General features: G+C 35.1%; 1 pseudogene; it reads left to right on the plus strand.

Moving 5' to 3' along the window:
- The first annotated feature begins 213 nt into the window (after positions 1–213).
- The window catches only part of LOC104873689, a 46,971-nt pseudogene continuing 32,494 nt past the window's right edge, over positions 214–14,690 (plus strand).

Consider the following 14,690-nt stretch of genomic DNA (forward strand, 5'->3'; position numbering starts at 1 on the left):
TGGTGGAGCTGGCTGATGAATGCAAGTGTGCTCTTTGATTCTGTGCTCCTGCTGGGCTTGGATTCAACAGGGCAGGTGATCAGGAGAGCATAGTAGAAGAAGGGTTGGAACAGACAAGGGAAAACTGGACCAAACAGTTAGAGAGTCTAGAATCTGCTCACCTCAAACTACCATCAACCCTCCACGTGTGATGCTGCAGGTGATGTGCAACGCATGCTGGTGTTCTGTGCCATGGAGCTAAACGTACAGAGGCCCAGGAGTTGGAGATTCTGGCTGGAGTTGCTGCCGGCTGGGCTGATACCCTCAGGAGCTCAGGATTTGGAGACCTCAAAGCAGAAGATCTACCTCATGTCAGGGTGTGAGAGGTCAGCTGCCACCCTGGGCCAACAGCAGGAGGTACACCAGTGGCCACTTCCCTGGGCAGCAATGGGCCGCTTTGTTCTCACTTCCAGGACTGTGATGCTTTCACTTCCCTGGGCTACAATGCTTTGACTTTCAGAGTGGCAAAGAATACGGGTAATGCTTTTCTACTGCTTTCCACATCTCCTACTAATTCTCTATTAGTGGCTGGAACTATATACAAAATGGAAATCTAGGAAACATAACGCAGTTTACTAACAACATAGTATTAAACCATCAGTGCTGCTCAGAATTCCTCTTATCTCCACACACTCCCGTGCAGCTATGCCAGAGGTTTTCTGCTGTCTAACATTCTGAAGTCCAACCTGGTTCTCCTCTTATCTGGCAGTAAATCAATATGGATGACAGTGTGAGATTTAGGGTGAACCTAAATTTCAGTCTCGACTCTTTTTCATATTATATGGTTGAAACAACATCTTTACTTGAGCTTTGAGTTTCAGTTGCCTGCTCTGTAATATATAGTAGCAATGGTCTACCCCTGGGACTGCTGTGAAGATCAAGGGTGATACTGTTATAAGTACTTCATAGAATTGCCAGTAAATCGTAAGTGCTCCCTGTATATTGGTACAGTAGTGGTATTAGAGATATTACTTTAGTGGACAACTTCAACTCCTACATTGATAGACTGAGTTGGTTCAAAATTGTTCCTCTTAATTACAAAATTTTTCTCAGTTCTTACAACTCTGAACCATCCCATGGTTACAACATGCTGTTCTTTATTTCTAAAAAGAGCTCCTCCATTTGTCTAAGTCCCATTTCTCTACCTATATTTATGCTACAAATATTGATTTATTGGCTATTAGAATATCACAAAGGGAATTTACATTGCTGAATGAAACTGGTTCCTCTCCCCTCACCAGCCCCCCTATGAAGCTAGAGATAAAAAACAAGAAGTATTTAAGGCTAACTGCTAACCTTTTCAAAATAACTTGGGGTGTGTGTTACTGGGGATTGAGCAGGGACTTCAAACTAACCTACACCTCTAACCTATTCAGAAAAGCACTCTTTAGTGTTGCCCCTGTATCCAGCTATTGTGCTAAAAGCGTCAATTAAGTCTAGAAGTCTTTTGGTGGAATTTTTAGGGCCTTCAATGTAGAGTATCATATTATCAGCAAATAATGACAATTTAACTTCTTCCTGTTCTATTTTTATTGCTTTAATTTATTTCTCTTGTCCAATTAGTGTGGCTAATGTTTCCAGAACTATATTGAAGAGGAGTTTTGATAGTGGGCATCCTTGTCTTGTTCCTGATTTTAATGTGAAGGTTTTCAGTTTTTGGTTGTGGGGAGAAAGGAACCCATCTCCATTGTTGGTGGGAGTGCAGACTGGTGCAACCACTATGGAAGTCAATATGGAGATACCTCAAAGAGCTGGGACTAGAGGTTCCATTTGACCCAGCCATCCCTCTGCTGGGTATATTTCCAAAAGAATTAAAAGAATCATATCAGAGTGATATATGTACTATGTTCATAGTGGCACAGTTTGTAATAGCTAAAACTTGGAAAAAGCCCATTTGTCCATCAGTTGGAGACTGGATAAAGAAGATGTGGTTTCTCTATAAAATGGAGTACTACTCAGCCATAAGTAATGAGAAATTATAGTCATTCATAGGAAAATGGATACATATTGAGGATATACTCCTAAGTGAAATAAATAAGTCACACATGTATAAATACTGAATAATTTCTCTGGTGTGAAAAACTATAATGGTACATAAGATCCTAATGGTATAATTGACAATGTAAAATAGGAAGAAAAGGACTAAAGGTGTAGGGGAAGTGGGAAGGGTAGGGGAAAAGAAAAAAAATGAAAAAAGTGGAAACAAAATATTTATAAACAGGGAAGGGAGGAGGGGGTGAAGCGAGGGCAGGGCTAAGGGGAAAAAATGAGAACCAAGACCTGACATGTAAAGGTATAAGATCCCAACGATGAATGTAACTATACTGTATCCCTAAAATGTACCAATAAACTCAATGAGGAAAAAAATCAAAAACCAAAAAATACTTTTTAAAATTTTGCGTCAAGGCCTAAGTCATTGAATTGCCCAGGGTCTTCCTTCCCCAGACTCCCAGAGAACTGAGCTTTCCTTATGTGTTTTAAGATATTCAAAACTATTTCACATTGCCTTCCATATTTTTTCCAAGTTCCCAAAACTATCCTGCATCCCTCTTTCTCCCTCCCTCCCTCCCTCCCTCCCTCCCTTCCTTCCTTCCTTCCTTCTTTCCTTCCTCCTTCCATTCTCTCCCCCCTCTCTTCAGCCTCCCTCCCTCCCTCTTTTTCTTTTCCTCTCTTTATTTCCTACCACCCATTTCCAAACATTGCCCTACTCTGGTCATCAATTCTCTCTTCTAAAATTTTCCCTCTTTACTGGATTATTCCTATCACAATACAAAAAGTTTTTATCTCCTCTCCTCTTTCTAAAAACAATAATAGAAGATGAAACACCACACGTATATATGTATTCATATTCTTCTGTTGCTCCTACATTTCTCTTCTGTGTCTGCCCTATATATGAGACTTCATTTAAAGCTCAATTTTAAAAAAGAGTTTTCTTTATTAAAATGTCTCCATTTATTTGTTTCTGTTCATTTTTAATTTTGTTTTATTGTGTGTGTGTGTGTGTGTGTGTGTGTGTGTGTGTGTGCCAGAGGTGGAACTCAGGTCCTTGCACTTGTGAAGCCGGTGGCAGAACCACTGAGCTAAATCCCCAGCCCCATTTTTAATCATTTTAAAGTATGGCCTTTGCCCCATATTCTGTTGAAAGTGTCCAAATCCAGTGGCCTTCGTGTTTTCATATTCTGTTTTTGTTGATTCTTGTAAGGATGCTCAACATGTTTAGCTATTTTTCCTGTTTGTTCCATTCCCTTCCCTTTGTTTCTAAGGCACTTTTTGGAGTTCTTGATTTTCCTCCTTTCATTTTAGTTCGTGCTATTTTGGGTTCAACAGTTATTATCATTATTATGTGTTTAGTCACCTTAGAGTTTAACAACTTTACAGCAGAAAAGAACACAGTATTCCCCTCAAAGATTAACATAAGAGTTCAGAGTTAATGGTTTATCTCCTCCATATAGTGGCCAATTGAATAAAAAATATTTTCTATGTTGATAGTCAAGATAGATGACTAAAAGCTCTGTTTTAGCATTGAGATAGTATTCATGAACCCTATGATATAAGGGAAGCATTTTTCAAAGCATATGCAGTTCATGAAAACATGCTTGAAAGCAGGAATATATAAGCAAACTTATGATTACGAAGATATTTTTCAAGTTTTTTAGTCATTATGCTGAAATTTAACAGTCGGTGGTATTGTACCTATTTTCCTCTTGGGGTGGCTTCTCATCCTCTTTTATTAACTCATGCATTGAAAATATTTCTGAGCTCCTTATTTGATAAGAACCTGAAAGAAAAATAGACCATCTCTGTGAGACATAAAATTGGCAGAAGTTCTTTATCCATTTCCCTCTCAGCCTTTCCACTGAAGAAGTCGTGGAAACATAGAGCTAGGTCTTCTCTCTGCTTGCTATAATTATTGTATCTGTGCATTCATTTCTGTTATCATAATGTTCAGTTTTAATGACATATACATGGTTTGCTCTATTGCTTTGTTTTTCAGCTAGACAGCATGTAATGAATGCAGCCAACTGGGAAAGAAAATTTATAGAATTGTTGCTTAAGTTCTGACAAATAAGTCTTTTATCCTCTGAGTCCTTTTTTTCTCTGAGTCTTATCCCTTTTTTTCCCATTAAAATTTATGTGATTTACTCCTTATGGACAAAAGATAAATCATTTTTCCTAATGTGCCTTAAAATTAGAACCAAATAAGAAAAACTGGATTAATAATATTTTATTCCAGACTTACTTATGTCCATAACCTTTGGCTTAGCCCAGTCAAGAGTGATATTTCAATGCTATTCTTTCATATAGTATTTATTTCCCATTATTTCTCACCCCACTTTTTTTATTTGTAGGGTCCAACAAAGAAATGCTAGAGCAAATATATAGTTATTTCTGCTGTGATTTAATCTTACAATTGCTACTTGGTTTTTCTTTAATTTACGTTTTGTTATGATGCTTCTCTCTTATTAATGTTATATGTGGGACAAAAATCAGCTTCTTTTCTTGACATTCAAGGCTTTCTAAAATGTAAATACAAGTAGTGAATATTTATTTGCTTTTCTATCTGCTCTCCTCATTTGTTTGTTGTTGCTGTTTATTAGTTTCCTAGTAAAAGGGTAAAGAATTCCCAATGTGGGTCTAATTTTCTTTATTTTCAACCAATATTGTGTACAGATCCATGGCTCCATCATCAGCTTCTGTGTGCACATGGGACTAAGGACTGGCCCATTACAACATCACATCCCCTAGTGTCCGTGATTACTTCAGATATGTGTAAAAGATCCACTCAGAACTTATCAAATGCAATTGTGGGACTTCTGAAAGATGTATGTCTTTATTGCTGAACTTGAAGTGGTGAAAACTTAAACTTTGATCTCTTACTAACCATCTTGCCAAAGTGATGGAAAAAAGCATGAATTACAGTAAGATTAGGAGAACAAAAACGTGCTCTAGAGATAGATGGAAAAAGGGCTGGTGTTTGATATAGTTCCTTGAACAACACCTAGAGATGGAAAGCTCTTAATTTATTGTTTACTTAAGCTAATAAGATTGCTCTTTCTATTCCTTTTTGTACTGTTTTAATTTTTGCTATTGGCACTATTTTTTGTCAGTGTAAACACTTGTATGGGAATGCTCCATGAATATCTGTTTTTATAAAAACATTTAAATATAACTTTAAACATATCATTGATTCTTCTGACACATTTTACCAGTATTATAAAGATTTCACTTTCAGTTATTTATTTTCCTTTTAGATTATTTGCTTTTAGATTCTTATTACCTGAGTTGAAGATCTCAAATAATTTTGATAGTAAGAGAGATTTGTACTATATACATTATTCTTAGCTATCATTTATATATGGCACTTTTGGCTAGAATTTCTAATGTGTACCGGTTCCTACCCTTATAAGTCAGTACTAAACTATTGTTGTCTTATGTTTTGCTTTATCCCCCTACATTGTGCACAGGAACTTCCCTAAACAAGGGAGCATCATTTAGCTGGTTAAAAAATAAAGTGGAAAAGTTTTCATTTCTTACAGTGTAAGTACACTAGGGAAGATTTAAAGTATCCACGAGAATGTGTAGTTTACATGAAAGTATGTGTCATTTTACTTCAAGATTTGAGCATCAGTGAGTTGTGATGTCTCCAAAGTGGGGAGTCCTGGGATTGGTCTCCCATGAATCCTGAAGCACGACTCTGTACAATGCTTATGAATCAATTATACCCCAGTAAAGTTCATAAAACATTTTATAGATAGCTGCCTCCTATTCCCATTACTGTATATCAGTTCTGAAGGTCCATGCCACTGTAGAAATACATAACATCACCTGTAAGTCTTATGTATGGGACTGGGTACTGAACCCAGGGCCTCATGCATGGTAGGCAAGCATTCATCCACTGAACTGTACTTCGGGCCCCATCATCTGTAAGTCTGAAAGGTCAGTCTTAAGTATGTAAAAGATTTTATGAGAGGTAATTAAATTTTTGAACTTGTAAGTAATTTAAAGTGAAGTTCTTACCTTAAAACAAGCTTGGATACGTATATTGTAAAGTGCAATGTCAATTTTTTATGAACTTACATTAATAAATTTATATGCTCATTTTTCATGAAAATTTGTACCTATTCCCTCTCAATAATACCATGTACTCAAATGCTTGTTTTATTTTAGTAAAATTATTAAGAAACACTATCTGTAAATGACACATATTTTCCAGGGATATCCATACATTTATAGAATTACAAACTCTGTCTGATTTAATGATTAAAAGAATTGCTATTTGTAGTCACTTCAAAAAATCAGTATTGTTTGTCACTGCTCTGCCAGAATCTGTGTCTAATGCTAAAGAGATTTTTTAAATATATATATTTTTTTCTTTTTTATTGAGTTTACTGGTACAATCTAGGTAGGTCTACAATAAGAGATTTTGTTAAAACAAACAAAAACCCCAAAAAGCCAGGCACCAAAGAAGTAGCAAGAGCTCTTATTTGCTCCAGGGGAGGGAAGAAATGAATGGTATTTTTCTTGTCTTCTGTGGCGGTCCAGCCGTCACAACACGAACACGCCTGAGTTGGGGAGAGAGGATTGAGAAAGGAAAGAACACTCAAGCCTGAGTGGAGACCAAGAGAAGTCTGATTTATTTCACAGAAACAGCTCCTTTTATAGGTTCATATCAACAGGAAGCACCAAGCAACTATTTGTATCTTTTATGCAAAGACCGGATTTTCTAACTCTTTGCAAAGAACATCAGATCTATGGCTGTCTCTTTGAGTTTCTTCCATTGCAGCAACAAGTTTAACAAGCAGAGTCCTAGAAAAGTAGCAAATGTTACATAGATTGTATCTATGCCTTGAGTGTAGAGGTGAGGAAGTTTCCTTTTAAATGTCAAAGGCCTGGAGGGCCATGGCTGGGCTCCCACAGTCTTCCCTCTCTTGGGTTTTACATTAGCAATTTTGCCTGCACACAAGGTGCAGGAAAGTCCAAGTCTGAGAAGGCCTTTACAATAGGCCTGAGGTCCAGGCTTAAAAGTTAGGTACAGCTAGTCATTGAGTCTGTCTGATTTCCCATACTTTATACTACTCCTGCGAAAATGTATTCCATTTCGTAAGTAAAATGAGATGCTTTGGAGCATTATTTAACACGATGATTGCTAAGTTCTCAGGATATGTCCACCACAAATGTCAGGGTTTTCTCTACAGAGATTCGACAGGTAGTATGAATAGTTGAAGAAGATATTTGACTTCTTTGGATATACAATGTTTCTCTGTCTATGAAAAGCGAGAAAAACCCAAGTTCTATTCATCATCATGTACATTCCATTTATTTTTGTCTAAATATCAAGTTTTCCACCCAAGTTTTAAGGATTTTCTTTAATAGCTGGAAGGAAGGAGGGCTAAAATTTTGTTGCAGATAGCTTAAGAAGCTACCTATCCTGGTTCTCTCTTTTCATTTGCAGAACGGGCTGTGTCCAGTCTAGGTTTCCACAGAGACGTTCCTAGTGCGGTTGCTTAATTGAATGTACAAATAAAGTGGATTTCCTTCATGTAAGGAAAGGGAGGCAAATGCTCAGGAAGTAGAAGAATTTACTGAGAAGTTTAGCTTCAGTTAAGCTCTATGCCTGCCAGTTTAATGCTGCCTATATGTAATGGCCTAGGAGACAGGTAGTGGTATTTATACATATGATATTCTTCTTATCTGTCTTCCTCCAGTGTTTGAGAAAATTTCTCAATATGTACTGTTTGAAGGACAGAACACTGGAATAAAACCTAATTTTAAACCTTAACTGTCATTTTTTTAAAGTCATCTCTTAACCTCTGAGATCCCATTTCCTCATCTGTATGGCATTGGTAGTGATTATAACATTTTATGAGAAGAATAAAATTGGTAATAAACAAATGAAATGATGAAGGAAAAAACTCTCATAAGTACCCAATGCTTTATAAGGACAATGCCCCAATTTCCCTTTTTTTCTTTCTTTTATATTGTTATTTTACAACACTAACTGAACTTTTTTTAAATTTGTTTTTATTTATTTTATGGTACCAGGGATCGAACTCGGGTCCTTGAGCCTGCAAGGCAGGCAGCAGAACCACTGAGCTAAATCTCCATCCCTAATTGAGCTTTTAAAATAATGCAGTGGATCACAGGAAATATTTTGGTACCATTGAATATATTCTTTCATCATTAGCCAGTTCACACATGACAATATAACAGGGAAGCATTTTAATTCTAAATATCATATATTTAAATTATTTGCTATATTTACCTATTTGTGATTTTTACCTATTACTACATATATTGGATTAGTTCAATGGCCCCTTCTTTGTTGTATCTGGGTGTGCTAATTGATTTAGATTATATATTTCCTCTGTTGTCAGTGGAAATAGTCATGCATAGTATTATTTATAGATAGATACCTAATTATCTCAAAAGCTCAATCTGTGTTTTAGTCACTCTCTGTAGGCTCCCAGGGCACATTCTTGATGGCCCTAGTATATTCCATGTATGGTATTTTAAAAAATAGCATTAGTTGATCCTTCTGGGTAACTCAGTAGTATAGCATCACCATAAAATGAGAAATTGAGAATTCAAAACATAAATAAGACATAAATAGAAATGTAAAAAGATGTTTATTGCAGTGTTGTGTGTAAGGGTAAAACAGAAGGAGAAAGTTAGAAACAAGGTAAGTGTCCATGAATAGGGGAATTATTGAATCAATTGTAGTTCCTTGATGCAATTAAATGTGGAATCATTATAGTAGCAGGGACCTAGTTCTTTGATGGGTGCTCTTTTCCCAGTCTTGTAAGAATCCTCAATCGGTAGGAATTACTAAATAATTTTGTGACAATTAAATTTAATTAGTTAAATCTGTATCTGTTGAACTGGAATGATGTCCTCAAAAAGTGAAAGGGTGCTTCATTAAAACATAATAAGGCAACGAATCCTAAGTACTTTACAATTTTTTATAAATGTTTCTTTATCAGGATAATGGAAGATATGGCAGGATATATAACAGAATGTTCAACTGGTTGATGGTTATACCATGGAAATTAATGTGGTAGGAAGATAGAGAATTTTTAAAATAATGAAAAAAGCAAATCTCAGTTCCACAGTAAATAAAAAATGAACAATGTGAAGTTTCATTATGTATATCTTTCACACGCACATACACATATTTTCAACCTTCTTATAAAAAACAACAAATTATGAAAAACAAACTATTAGTTCTATTTGGTAGAGGTCTTGCAAACAGTTATCTAATATTTATTATTTGATATCTTTATAATATTTCACATTATTTATAAAGATAAAATATAAAGGATGAATTAAATATCTCTCATAATTCAGCTATAAACACTGTTAACACTATTTCCTTTCAGTTGCTTGTTTTTTGCCTTACTTTTCTCCATCCTTTTCTTCTTATCCTTCCCTATTTTTTCGTTTCATTTTAATTTTTCCTCTATTTATCTAGCTATCTAATAGAGCTAGAATCACACTTTATAAGGAGTTTTGCTGTACTAGTGTTATCGCAGAACATTTTCACGGAACTTGATATCTTTCGAAATAAGATTTTTGTCTTAGATAGCTACTCTGTTGACTGGCCTCAATAATACTGAACGTTACTAACTTATCTTGCGCAGATTGAACATTTGACTTCTGCCTCATTGTGTTAAATTTCTGTGATTTTTGCATATAACCATGATCCTCCGCAATACAGAGTTAGAATCTGGTTCATCTTTAAATTATGCACTTTTAGAATAGTAACCATACATACTAAGTATTTGGTACTTGTTTTTCTGAATACTAAAACAAGTTACGTGTTTTCCTGACTTGAATGTTAACTGTGTCTGTTTCTCTAACAGTGCTTTCTGAGAAATAAAGCAATATTTCTCCGCTATGAATTTAGTAATACATGATTTTAGTAAAGAATATTTTCCTTTTCTAACATATGCTTTAGTTTATACTGATAGATGTTAAATTTCACCAGGTTTAAAGCAATATTTAAATGTTTTTTGATCTATAGTCAGCATGGTTTGTCAAAATTTCAAAGTACAATTTGCTTCTCTATAGAAATATATTTCTAATTTATGAATGTATATGTTTATACTATCATTTTGGGCTCATATTTAGTCTCTGACCTGTGCATATGTGCACCTATTTATTTTATTTTCTTTATTGAATAACAAATGGAACTATTATTTGTCAAAGAACAGGTGATAAAGAATTTAAAAATTTCTCTAAAACTTAATGCAGATCTTACAATGACATAAAAATCATTAACTGAGGAAATAAATGTTAGCTTTTCACTTCAACCAGGTTTTCAATATGAAAGTGAAAAGGTAAAAATATTATTTGAAAACATTTAGGCGGAAGAAAACATTCATGAATATAATCATAGTTCTGAGGTTTGCATATTATTTATCTATACATTTCTTATTTGGTAGACATTGACCCAAATTTCTATTTTGCCTCATAAAAATTTGTTCTCAGCTTGATTTCATTGGACTGTGTCCTGTGTATTCAAAAGTTTGTCCACTCACTATTTTTGCTGAAAACTAATGTAAATAATGGAAAATGTATTCAGATAATAAGAGTTGCATACCAGAAAATGTAGAATACATTATTAAGTAAGAATTCAGTGTCTTGAGGGAAATTAGAGCAAGGTACTGACCCTCAGAACAATAACTGGTGAATATAGAGAAACTTCTGTAACGTAGCTTCATATAGACAACAAAAAATTTAATTGTCTTCCCAGTTTTTAAGTTGCTGGTGAAACAAGTTACTTATTCCAGTTTCTTAGTTATGACAGGCTTTTGATCTCCATATTCATTTTGATTCTTTATGACTTTTTGTTTCTCTGCAGATTGATTAGTAATAACTAGATTTATAGAATTAACCTGGCTAAAATAGAATCATGCATATGTCTACACTTTATAAAATACAGTGTTGTAAATGCTTAGGCATTGTTACTTCTTATCATTGTAAACAAGTAACAAGTAACTATATTATCAGGATATTATGGATAATGCTTAGCTAATATTGATAGTCTTTTTAAATGCTGTGTAAAAACACTTCCAAATATAATAAATACCCTGCCTATGAGGCACAGATAAATTGAAAAGAATCAATGATCCGTTAATGTCCACAGCTAGAAAGAAAATAAGAATCTCTCTCCCATACACATCTTTTCTACTATTCTGTTCTCAAGGCTAATAGAGAGATCATCAAATGATTAATTTCCTATACTTGCATGTTGCATTTCACACTATAAACCAGACCCAGTTTAAACATTCACTGTTTAATCTATCCTAAGTATAATTGATTCAGAAAATATATGAATAAGCAAAAGTTTCTTCAAAATTCAAACAATCTCAATTTCTGTAAACATAAGCCAAACTCAGATTTAATTTCCAAGTTTACCTCAATTACCCCTGTGACTGTTTCCTATTTAGTTTCTTGAGATGTTTCATTTATAATCCTCTTTTTATTTATTTAGATGTTATTTAGAATCACCTTTTTATTCCATTTAAAAAAAATCAGAGAACAGTGGCCAATTAATCACACAAAGACTAACTTATTCAATAGAAAACCTACTTATAAAAGAAGTGACATGTTTGAGACTAAGCAAATATATGGAATGTATTTCTACTTATTTAACTAGACAGTGATTTCTCTAAGTATGTGTCTCTTTCCGTTGGTTTTCCTTGGAAAACTGAATTCACATATACAAAATTAAGATGAATTGTTGGTGCTGTCTTCAGTTAAAACTACAGTATTTTGTCTCAGACTCATGAACTGACAAGGAAAGAAGGTAATTCTGCACTGATTTACAGACCAACAGCTATCTTTGAAACCAGAGGATTAGAAGTTCTCTCTCTCTGTCTCTGTCTCTCTGTCTCTTGATATATATATATATATCTATATGTATATAGATAGATAGATAGATCTATATATTCTTAAATAATAAAACTATACATATATTTTTTCAGCATAAATAAAACAATATCCAGAAAGAAGATTTAAATGCATAGCTACACACACACACACACACACACACACACACAGCCAGAATTTCTACTGTTGATAGTATGTGTAGTATTTTCTGTATTTGTATGAAACACCATCAACTTCTTTCATTGTTTTAAAATCAGTTTCAGAAACAAACAGATACCAGTGGAGGTAATAAGACTGCAAATGAGGGACTAGATTGTGAATATAGAGAGCAACAAAGCAACACCCTCCCTCCGTCCCTCCCTTCCTTCCTTCCTTCCTCCCTCTTCCTACCTCCTCCGCTCTTTCTTCTTTCTTTCTTTCTTTCTTTCTTTCTTTCTTTCTTTCTTTCTTTCTTTCTTTCTTTCTTTCTCTTTCTTGCTTTCTTTCTTTCTTTTTTTCTTTTCCAGTGCTTTGTATAATCTAAGGACCTCATGCATGTGGGACAAAATCAGGCCTAAACATATATTTTTAATAGTTATGAATTAGGTATACTGCATATAATTAGCAATGCTGTTAGCCATGACTTTAATTTTAAAATTATACTACCAGAGTTCTGGCTGTATGTTGTATTCCTTTTCAGGACCAGAAAGCAAACAATAGTTGTTGGGGTCATTCCATTCCTTTTGGGTCACTTCCAAGCTTAAATCCAATTTTTTCCTGCTTTTCTGCCATTCCTCTGACTAGAAAAAGAAAGAACTCAAGAAATCAAATAATGTGGTGTTCAAGATGAATGTCCTAAAGTGAATCTCACTGGCGTAACATTCCCAGGGATCTGGAGGGATTCCCGTGCCCACTGCTTATTTTAGGCTGGGTGGCAAAGCCAACCAGTGAATGAATTGAAAATGCTCGCATCCTGGAAGTCAAGCTGATGTGTAGTGTTGGATGGATTTGAATACACACAGCACAGTGCCACAGACTATAAATATAGTACAGAATTTATTGTGAGGGAAAGCATCAGGGCAGAAAAACACTGCTCACATTCCCCTGTGGCCTCATTATTCCACACAAAGATGTGCTTAGCCTTGGTGTGGTTGAGCTGGACACAGCACAGAAGGAGTTCCAGCAGAGGGATCCCTCCTCCTTAGGCTCCTCATATTTAAACAGAAATAGGGCAGAAAGAGTCATCTATTTGGCTTGGTAACAATGGAAATTTCCTTGCAAAGGAAACAGTCTTATTAATAAGAAATATCTGAAACTCTGAGTCTTGTATCAACGTGATGTGTTGACGTCTGTCTCAGATGTGCTACTCTACTTAGCCACTGGCATGGAGAAGTTTAGAGCTTCCAGTACCATCTACATGGATCTCTCCAACTCTTTGATTCATTCTTTTCCGGTGAAGGAAATTTTAATTTAAGAGTACCATTTCTCAGTCAACAAGACACTGAAAACAGGCCCATGCCCAAAAGCCATTCATAGGCAGATGTGGGTCCCAGCCAGCAGTGGAAAAGTACCCCGTATAGTGTGGAAGTAAACTCCTTGAAAACCCATTCTATATGTCACAGTGATTCATCACCTTATCTGAGGAATGGAGCTCTGCCAAGAAAACCAGTAGCTGAGAGGCAAAGCTCATCATTTTGAAGGACTAGGTGAAGGCAAATTGAATTTCTTCCAGGAGAAAATGTCACCACCACCAGTGGTAATCACAGAGTATTCAGAGTGAAATTTAGCTACATCTTCACACGAAGTTGTTCCTGGAAGAGAATGACATGATTTATGACTGAAGGGCCAGTATTTGCCACTAGGGAATTTATGTCATTGATTAAGAAAAAAGGGAAAGATATTTACAGGAAATTTGCTAGTTGTTGATGATCAGAAAGCCTCCCCTGCCATTTTTAGCTGTAATAAAAAAGCAAATAGAGTTAAAATACAAACTGTGATTTCTATGCCAAGGACAGAGGTACAGAGAGATTAACATCTCCCCAAACAAGATCGACCAATAATGCTCCCTTCTCCCAAAATGGCAATAACTGGTTTTTAGACAGCACATTGTACTTCATATTTCTTAGTGAATATTGATTTTCAGGTGAATACATACACAGTTTTACCTACTTTTAGAACCTTTAAATAAGTCCTTGAAAGTCAAGGAGCATTTTTTTAATAAATTTTATCTTGGAACATCAACAGTTTTTATTATATTATTTTAGTGTAACAGATGTTTTTGAATGAAACAAGTTCATTAGAAGAAATGCAAAGTAAATAGAACTATGACTTAATTCGGCAGTTACAGCATCATAAAAATGCTTTACCTAAGTATTTTCTTGATTTGGTATATGATAAGCTCTGTTTCCTTCAAGGTAATATTTTTCTCCATCTCGGTTTCCAAAGATGAGCAGTAGTGTAGCACACACAAGATGTAGAAATGTGAGCTCAGTTTCTACCTCTCTGTGTTGTTACAAGAAGAAATGCACTTAGGTTACATTTGTATTTCTTAGTTGATAGCAGCTAATGCTTTTACCACTATTCTTTTCTGGGAGTGGCTTAAGTTATCTGCAACCCCCCCCTTAAATAAATGTCATCTTTTTGTATGTGCTTTACTCATCCTAGTTTACAAAATCTGTTTTCAGTTCTTGTACCTAACTGTTTCTTTCTCCCCACTTTGGTGCTATTTTCCTCTTTGAGGAGCATTGTATATGGGCAATATTTAAAACATGGGCCTGATA

The sequence above is a fragment of the Fukomys damarensis genome, unplaced genomic scaffold (genome assembly GCF_012274545.1).
Source record: "Fukomys damarensis isolate Sample0158 unplaced genomic scaffold, DMR_v1.0_HiC HiC_scaffold_28, whole genome shotgun sequence".
NCBI classification, from domain to species: domain Eukaryota; kingdom Metazoa; phylum Chordata; class Mammalia; order Rodentia; family Bathyergidae; genus Fukomys; species Fukomys damarensis.